We start from the raw sequence: 10,176 nt of genomic DNA on the forward strand, positions 1-10,176 counted from the left end.
TCTCTCTCTCTCCAGCAAGTGTGAGCATCCTATGGAAAAAAAAAAAAAACTCTCAAAGAAAAAGTACTTCTTATATCTCTATGCAAATTCTAGATTCTTCCCCAGATACTGGAACTATTTGGCAAGAAATTTAGCTTTAAACAATAAGCTAAAGTTTCTAATTGAAGGATAGAAGATATTTAAAATCAGAAAGGTGATTTCATCAGAGAGATGATAGAAATAATCAAAATATAGTAACAGAGATAAGGAATGGTTTCAATGGCTCAGACTGAGACAATAGTGAAAAACTAGAAGACTAAATTTAGAACAAAGGGCATGGTGGTGAAGTGAATTATGGTATGTCCATATGATATAATATCCATAATTAGAAATCATGTTTCTAAAAATCATTTAATGATATAAGTAAATGAATACAATATATTGGTAAGGAAAAAATTATATATAAATTATAAGTATGGTATGTCTGTTATAAAATATATACATTAAAAAAGACTGGAAGAAAAAACAAAATTGTAAAATATGCATTACTTCTGAGAGATGAGATTATGTGTGATTTTTCTCTTTATATATCTATGTCTCTTTCAGTTTTGTTTGTTTTTATTCTAGAAAGTACTAGCTATTTCTATCTCAGTATTTTCTATTAGCCTGTGGGTTTCTTGTGGAGAGACTGCATTTTGTTCAGAAGCTACCATAGTACTGATACAAAATAGAAGTTCTAAAATGTTAAATCAACAACAAAGTAATTGCTTTTGTAACCAAAGAAATTACATCAAATATTTTTTTAATTGGCTATAATACATTGAGGGAATTATTATTTTATGTAAATGGAGTTATAATCTATTGAACCTAGTTGAGCATTTCTCAGTTATTTCTAGAATTTCATGTGAATCAAAAATTATAAAAAAGAGAGATTATTAACATTACATTATAATAAATTCAAGGAGTTATGTTTTTAAAATAGTATTTTATATTTTATTTCCCATTCCAAAAAGGACTAGGTGGTCTAAATGAAAATGAATATTAGTTTATATTTATCAAGTGCTTACTAAATGTCATATTTTCTTCAAATTTTTTAAAATATATTATTATTAGTCTTCATAACACTTTTATTCTTCCAATCTCATAAATTAAGAAACTGAAGCATGGTGTTTAGTAAAATATACAAGATCACATACCTGGTAAATGGATAATTTGGGACTTAACTCAGATCATCTGGCTCCAAAACTCACTATAGGACTGCAGTAGTATCTCAGCACAAGTAAACAGATCTGAGACAGAATCTGCTATGTTTTGATTTTTAAATGTGATTTCTTCATATTTAACATTCAGTCATTGGGTTCAAGGAATTAAAGCATGAATCACACCAACAAAAACTTGAAGTGGAGCCTTCCCCTTGGCACAGCAGATAGGTTCCGTACAGAGAAAACTGGAATCCACATGGCCTATGAGGGTTCAGATTCTGGCTCCACTATCTGGGAAAACACTCTGAGATTGAAAAGTACACTGGCATGATTTTCAAGTTGTGTGTGCCCCAGGACCATGATGGGATGGAGAATTGAAAGAAAAAGGATTACAGCATGACCAAGCACTATTATAGGACTCTCTTTCTTTTCTCATACACTGGTGCCTTCTGTGAATTTAAAAAATAATAATTAATGAACTGGATGATGTTTCTGTTTTTAGCCCAGTCTCATTTTAATTTTTTCCCCTAATTTTTTTATGTCAATTTCTTTTATACATTCAATCACATGTTACTTAGTGAATATTCCAACATGTGTACATTTCCCACCAGTCCAGTTAACAATACTATAGAATTATCTTCAATATATAATAACCCATTTCTTTGTCCCATAAATGACTTGCCTTTCTATTTTTCTCCAACCCAAATGCCCACAAACAGATGAATGGATTGGAAAAGTGTGGCACAAATACTATATGGAATACTACTCAGCCATAAAAAACAAGACCCCGGCTTGTGACAAAAAAATGGATGAATATGGAAGATTTACTGCTGAGTGAACCAAGCCAGACTATGAAGGAGAGACATTGTATGTCTCCACTTAATATAGACCGAGTGTCTGCACTCTATGGCCAAAACTGACTGACTAAAGAATATAGATATGTAATAAATGGTTATAAACTCCTTTTAACTTTTTAAAGGTTTTTGCCATAGGACATGTGCATTTGCACAGAGAGAGAGAGAGAAAGAAACAGTAAGAGGGAAAATGAGAAATCACCCTCCAGAGGGGGATGTCCACACCTCAATCCCCTCTCCTCCACTCTCCTCCTGGAATTTTGGGAACAGATGCACACACATCTGGCATGATTTTCAAGTTGCCAGACAGGGACTCAAACTACAGTCAGCCATGTGAGAGTGCAACACATTAACCACTTGCTGGCCCCCAGCCCAATCTTCTTTTAACCCTTAAGTCCTCTACTTATTGTGGCCCCTCTCTTCTCAGAACACCTGTTATCTTCTGGTTCTCTCTGCTCTGCATTCCATCAACATTCACAAACATGTAAGAATGTTTTTGACTTATTCATTCCATAGTATAAAATGACTGATGTGACTCTGCTTCCCCTCCAAAGAATTTGGATTACAACAAGAAAGAGATTCTTAAGTCAAAAGACTGGCTCTCTAAGACTGATGATTTAGAGGGTGAAAGTTTCAAGGTTTGACAAGGCTATAATGAAGACAGTCTGGATATAAAGATTTCCTGTTACTACTAAAAGTATACTCACAAGAGAGACTGGAGTTCTGAAAACAGCATGAGCTTCAGAGTCTACCATTTTCTAGCTGTGTGAACATAAAAAATGTAGTTAAATGACCCTATTTAATAATAAAAAAAAAAAAAACTTAAAGGAGAGCATGGTATCTATTTTCTAGAGATATGGTAAGATTTAGTGATAATGTATATAAATTATGTAGTTACCATAGTCTCCATAAATTAGAATTGTTAATAGCATTTATTATTTATTTCAGTAAAACTACCAAGGTTAATAAGGTTGCTCTATGGCCTGGTGGTTAAGGCAGCTGGATCTCACTTGACCAGCTACATGGTTCAGGTCCCAGACCTGGCAGCCTGAAAAGCATACTGTGCACATGTGCAAGCGACCCACAATCTTGAAAGGAAAGAGAGAGAGAGGAGGAGAGATTATGACATAACATCCCCCATGGAGAGTGATTTCTTTTCTCCCTCTATCTCTCTCTGCCAAGTTCACATACCTTCTAGCAATGAACTAAAACATTAGTGTTAGCATTAGCGTTAATGAGAAAGCACTGAGCCTAGTATCAGAAAACCTGGATTTGTGCTCTAGATCTGCCACTTACTAGCCTTATAATCATAGAAGCCCACAAAGGTTTGGAAAATAAAAATAAAAATAAAAAACACCCTGGACTCTTTGGGTAGAGGCAATTCCTCTGGGCATCTAAATATCTTTGCACATTTCCACTGAGTATGTCAAGAATGCGAGGGCCTCAAAGACTCTTTATTGGTGCTATTTCTCAGCCAGGGTATTTGAAGGATAAAGTTCAATCTACCCAAAGAGCAAGTTTGCCTACTGATCACTTTAAAAATAGTAGATTCTTCTGATGGTGCAGCACCTATACCAGGCCCATTCGGGTCATCAGATGTGGAGGGCAAGTCAACAGGATGCTCCTCCTGTTTTCTGTGCTACCTTTGTCTCTGATCTAGGAGTTTTGTGTCTTCTGCCCGCAATCTGGAAAGCAATAACTAGCTGGTTAGGGCACAAGAGTAAAATCTCAGAGCCTTCACAGTTCATGACAAACTTTTAATGTTCTCATTCACCATAAAATAGTATCTGCTATAGCACTCTCACAGAGCTATTAGAATAACTAACAAATAATCTTTAGACAGACACATTGTCAATGTTTACATATGATGAGATATTATTATAAAACAAGTGACTGCAGAGCACAAGGAGAGCCCTGTGTCACAGCAGTGAAACTCATAAACTATTAGAACACTTTATTGTCAATTATAAGTGAGCAAGTAAACTTTTTAGACTCTATTTCAAAAGCATTCCATGTGGTTTTGGCATCAAGAGATACCAGACACAGAGAAAACTGGCATGTACATGATATATTCCTTTGCATGAATGCAAATAAACCTCCTGGTAACTCATGAAATGATACAAAAACAAGAATCTCCAAAATCACTTTTTTTCCCTCTGCTTAGACTGCATCATCCCCTGTTATTGTAATTTTGATGTAATCTCCTACATATTCATTTTCCGCTTACTTAAATGAGCTTTATACTATGGGGAGTCTACACTGTTTTTCTTAAGTACTTGGTCTTTTTCTTCTGGACTAAAGACCATGAAGATTCACATGGAAACCTAGTTTTTGTTCCTGCTTCTACCTTGCATACATCAAGGCCAAAGAAAAAAACATCTGCTCTGAGACTGAGTGCCAATTACAAAGAACCAATGAAAAACTAGGGCCTTTGAGCGATGCAAATGCTAGTTACAGTTTGAATCTATCAAGTGATTACTGGATATGCAATGGCCCATATGCTGCAATCTTCGAATGGCCAAATGGGCCCTGCCCAAATTCAGAGGACCATTGAGGGTCATTCAAAATCACTATAACTAGTACCCTTGATATTTACCAAACTTGGCCCACATGAGATGTAATTAAGTGAAAAGTCATTTAAACAGCTTTACTATTTCATAAGAAGCCTCTAATTTAAGGGCAGTCTTTTTTTTTTTCTGGCAGCAAACCAAAATCATCAGAAATCCACATGCATATGAGCATGAAGAGTGCTTTATTAATAACAAATGAGCACAAATTGAGATCCAAACACAACTATCTGCAAATAAATAGTGGGAGGCCAAAAGTAAGTAAATTGTACAAGTCAACTTGCAACTGAGTTTTGTTGGTTTTGACTGATGAAGGGTGGAAGAACTTTTTTTGTGGGATCTAAACAAAGTTGAGAAATGGGCAAGAGACTATAGCACATGCTCTTCCCCTTTGTCGCTGGACTCATGAGCAGAAGCTGCCTGGGCCACTCTGGGAAATACCAGAACATAAAGATCACAGTTTTGATCCCAAGCAACAGAATGAAACCTCGAAATATACAGTTTCCTTGGCAATCAGAAATTGTGTTCAATAGCTTTTGTTGCTGTTACACTAACACTTTAACCATGCTTCTGAGAACAAGTTTATCTATATGCTCTGGTTCAGTGATTCTAGACAATAGACTCAAATGTGAAAAAAAGGTAGACTGTTCAACATTACTAACTGAACATTACAATAATTTCTCCAGCCTGCATTTTCTCATAATAAAAGCCAATCAAGAAAATAAATCTAGAAAACATAGATTTAATAAAACTTGTATTACGTATTAATTTAAAGGGAGAAAAAGGGAAGTTGAGAAAATAAAGAAAGGTGAGAGGCAACAATTCTGAAAGTATTATGTCTTTTTTTTTTTTCTAGAAGGAGGGGGAGAGAGAGAGAGAAAGTGAGAAAGTAAGCTGCCAGGTCCAGGACTTGAACAGTGGTCAGCCATGTGGGAGTGTCCAGTGCCTTAACCACCATGCCACCAGCTGGTCCCAGTATTATGTCTTAATGAGTCTGTAAGAAATAGTCTTATTTTTATCTTTTTTGGGGTTTTTTCTTTTTTTTTTAATTTGGTACAGGGAGTATGTGCTCACTGGAGAGACAGAAAATGAGAGAGAGAATAAGAAGGTACTCCCTAGCAGGGATGGCCAAGCTGCAATCCCTTCTCCTCCACTTTCCTCTGGGGGTTTTGGGCACATATGCACACATGTCCATCATGTCTCTCAAGTCGCCAGATCTGGGATTCAAATTGCACAGTTGGTCCTGCAGGATCCAGCCACTAAAACCAACACACCACCAGCTGGTGCCTGTTTTTTATTTTTTATTTAACTTTAATTTTTAAAATATAGATGCTATCCTACATTGTTTTCTCTTTATATAATTAGTCTCTTCATAATTACAACAGTACATAGGTCACTTTTGGTGTGGATCACTACTCCTCAGATAAAACACAATCATTCTCTTGTCTTGGATTTTTTAAGCCTCTAGCACTGACCTGGTAGACATTCAGATACTCAGTTTTAACTGTATTTGTCATTTATATCAATGGTATATTATATACCAGTATATCCCCCAAACTATGCTGTAAACATCCACTCCCAGGCCACATCAACCTGGACATTCAATTAGATCATTCAATAAAATTTAGTAATAAATTCTCAGGTTTAGCCTTCACCAGTCTAATCCCTTCCAGGCCCATTTTGCTCACTCTTTGTTACTGAGGAGTCTGTAGTTGTCTCCCATGCATTTCCAGTGTGCCTCTGGTCACCTACCTGAATATTCTACTCAACTGCATCAGAGAATGTGATGCTTGATACAGATATGGAACAAATTTTAACCAAAGCTGAATAAAAGTTCCCCATATGCTGTCTCTGCCACAACTCACTGTATTCTCTGTGATCTACTTTAATATCACTCTCTAATAAATCTTTCTACTATGATATTCTTCATTCTAGGTTTGCATTTTCCAAAAGTCAAGCATTCTGCTTGCCTCCCATATTTTAATACTCTTATTCCCTTGAGTAGCAAGGGGTTGGTCAAAAACTGTGGCCAGTGAAACCAGAGGAGCTGAATTCAAATTTAGACCCCCCACCACTGTCCCTATAAGTGACACTGGGCAACGATTTCTCTGTATCTCAATATGTTCACCTATTGGGTTGTTGGAAAAGTCATGACATTTTGTTTTTCTATGCAAACACGCATCATGAATTTTCCAAGAACACAATACAAAATGAGCAATTAGCTCACCTCGGAGTTGCTGAATTCATCTCTGTGACACTGTCAAATTCCTTCAGAAATCTTACAGGCCAGTCCTGTACCTATTTGTTAAGAACTCAATCCTACATGGCAAACCATAGTTCAAATTCCAGCCCCTGCAACTTGAAAAGCACACTTAGTGCCTGAGCATGCATGCCCAAAATCCTGACAGGATGGAGAAACTGAGTAGAAAGGATTGTAGTGTGACCACAACCTGTGGAGTGTGCTTCCTCCCTCTTTCTGTCACTTTCTGGCAAGCACAAATACCCTCTAGCAATTTTTTTTTTTGGGGGGGAGTCTTCTTAAGACAGCTGATGGTGTACTGGTTAAGGTAGGTGGATCCCACAAGGCCAACTATATGGTTGAATCTGGACCCAGCTACTTGAGAAACACACTGGGCATATGTGTGTGCATGTCCAAAATCCCTAAAGGAGAAATGGAGGAGAAGGGATTGTGGAGTGAATGTCCCCTTATGAGGGGGTGAGAGTGTTTTCTTACTTTTCTTTTCTCTCTCTCTCTCTCTCTCTCTCTCTCTCTCTGGCCAGCTCACACACCCTCTGGCAAAGTTTTTTTTTAAAAAAGAAAAAGAAAGAAAAATGTAGTAGGAATCAAATTTCATGGGTTAATCAAAAGAGCTGAATATTTGAAGAAATCTTACAAATTAATAATATACACTATGGTAAGCAGGGTAATCTCCCCTGGAGATGTACACATCCTAATTTCCAAAAATTGTGAACATGTTATGCTATATGGCAAAGAAGAACTAAAGTTACAGGTAGCATTAAGATTGATAAGGTCCAGGACCAGCAGTTGACATAACAGCTTTGTCACTAGACTCCCATGTAGTTGACTGTGGTTCGAGTCCTGGACCCAGTGACTTAAACTTACGCCGGCATGTGTGCATGCGTGCCCAAGATCCTGAGAGGAGAATAGAGGAGAATGGATTGCACTATGGCCATCCCCCCTGGGGGTGATTTCTCACTTTCTGTCTCTTTATCTCTCTCTTTCGGTGAGCTCATGCGCCCCATAGCGAAAAATCTCTTTTAAAAGAAGAAAAAGATAGATAAATCAGCTGGTTTTAGCATAGTGAGGTTTTAGCATAGTGAAACTAGCCTGAATTATCTAGGTGGACTCAATTTATCACAAAAAAATTTTAGAAGTAGAAGAGGGAGACAGAAGACAAGAAACAAGAGAGAAGACAGTATAAGAAAGATTTGGCCTACTGTTGCTGTATTTGAAGACAAAAGAATGAAGCCACAAGACAAGGCATGCAGAAGACCTCTAAAAAATGAAAAACCCAAAGAAATGGATTCTCTCCTAGAGCCTCCAGAAAGAAGGTAGCCCTACTGATTCCGCAATGTGAGCCCCATCTGAATTCTGTTCTACAGACCTTGTAAGATAACAAATCTGCTGTGTTAAGCCACTAAATTATCATAATTTGTCACAGCAGCCATAAGAAGCTGAAACACACATATTAAACATTTTGTATTAGGACATGCAATTTTTTTGCTCATCAACCAATCTTTCAATGTGCTACCAAAACATTTTTTGGTAACCTTATTTTTTATTATTTCATTTGTTTCATATACCAGGAGCCTTAAAAAATGAACCATATGCTTCCTCAAACTCCAAAAAAAAACTTGTACAACAAGTATGCCTATCGAGATGAGGGAAATTGTAACCACCATTTGCAATCTACCATGCTATCCCTATTTATATCCCCTAAACATACCTGCATATTATTTAATTTTGCCTGTTTTTGTACCTTACATCAATTGAATTGTCCTCAATGCATTCTTTCATGCCTTGTTTCTTTCATTCAACATTATGCTTTTTAAAGATTCATCCATTTCATATGATGGTGTAGAGAATTAGCATTGATGCTAATGAAAGTAAGGGGGGAAAGTGATTGGTAGAGAGTGGGTGGTGGATGCAGAAAAAACATGAGAAGATTATAAATGATAAATCTTTGTTTACAAAAGAAAAACAAATCAAAACCTTTTTTTTTTTTTTTGCATTGTCTGAAATAGTTCACAGTAGTGTGTATCTGTTCATTTTATCTGTCATCAAAAGAGTACTTGCGGGACCAGCAGATGGCGTAATGGTTATGTTGCTGGATTCCCACATAGTCTACCATGGTTTGAGTCCTTGACCTGGTAGCTTAAACATCACACCAAGTGCACTCAAGATCCTGAGTGGAGAATGGAGGAGAAAGGGATTACGGTGTGGCCATCCTCCCGGAGGGTGATTTCTCATTTTCTGTCTTTCTGTCTCTCTCTGTCTCTTCAGCAAGTGCATGTACCTTATGTGCAAAATGTTTACAATAGTTTGTAAAATTGTTGTTTGTTATTAATTTGTAGCTGTTAAGTTATTGTTATAAATATCACCGTTTTTTATATATTCAATCACATTATTTAGCTTACAAAGTGAATATTCCAACTTGTGAATATTTCTCCCTTGTCTAGTTGATAAAACTATAAAATTATCTTCAATAGACAATACCACATTTCTTTGTTCCATTAATACTTTGCCTCTCTATTTTCCTTTAAATGTCCTTCCTCAGACTCTACTCTTTCACACACACTATATCAGGTATTCACAGCCATTTACTGTGTTTCTATATCCTTTAGTTAATCAGTTTCTGTCATAGAGTGCGGACACTTGGTATATTTGAATGTATATCACAGATTATAGTTACATTAAATTTTTTGACTAAGTCACGCCCATATATTCTCATTTCCACTTTCATTTCTTAAGGTGAAGCAAGTATTTACCAAAAGACTATATTCAGATATAAAAATAACTCTTCAACTCTATAAGAAAGAAAAATAAGCCATAAAAAAATAAGCAAAGGATGGGCCAGCAGGTGACATGGTGATTAAGGTGCTGGACTCCCCCACGGCTGACCCACAGTTCGAGTCCCAGATCTGGTGGCTTTCTCACTTTCTCTCTCTCTCTCTCTCTCTCTCTCTCTCTCTCTCTCTGGTACGCACATGGCTCTATAGCAAATTAAAATAATAATAATGATAATTAATTAAATTAATAATTTAAAAAGACTATTTACTTAATTTTATTTATTTATTATTATTATTCAATCTGAGCAGAGAGAGTCAGAGATGATGTGAGAAAGTAAGCCACCAGATCTGGGACTCAAACCATGATTTGCCACATGGAAGTCCAGCACCTTAGCCACCATGACATCTGCCAACTCTGATAAATAATTCTTTTTTAAAAAGATAAGCAAAGGAATTGAACATGTATTCTACAAAAGAAGTTATAGAAATGGCCAATGAAGATATGAAAAGATGCTCAACAGCATGTGTCATCTTAAATGCAAA

This window comes from Tupaia chinensis, unplaced genomic scaffold (genome assembly GCF_000334495.1).
Source record: "Tupaia chinensis unplaced genomic scaffold, TupChi_1.0 Scaffold000093_1, whole genome shotgun sequence".
Lineage (NCBI taxonomy): Eukaryota > Metazoa > Chordata > Mammalia > Scandentia > Tupaiidae > Tupaia > Tupaia belangeri.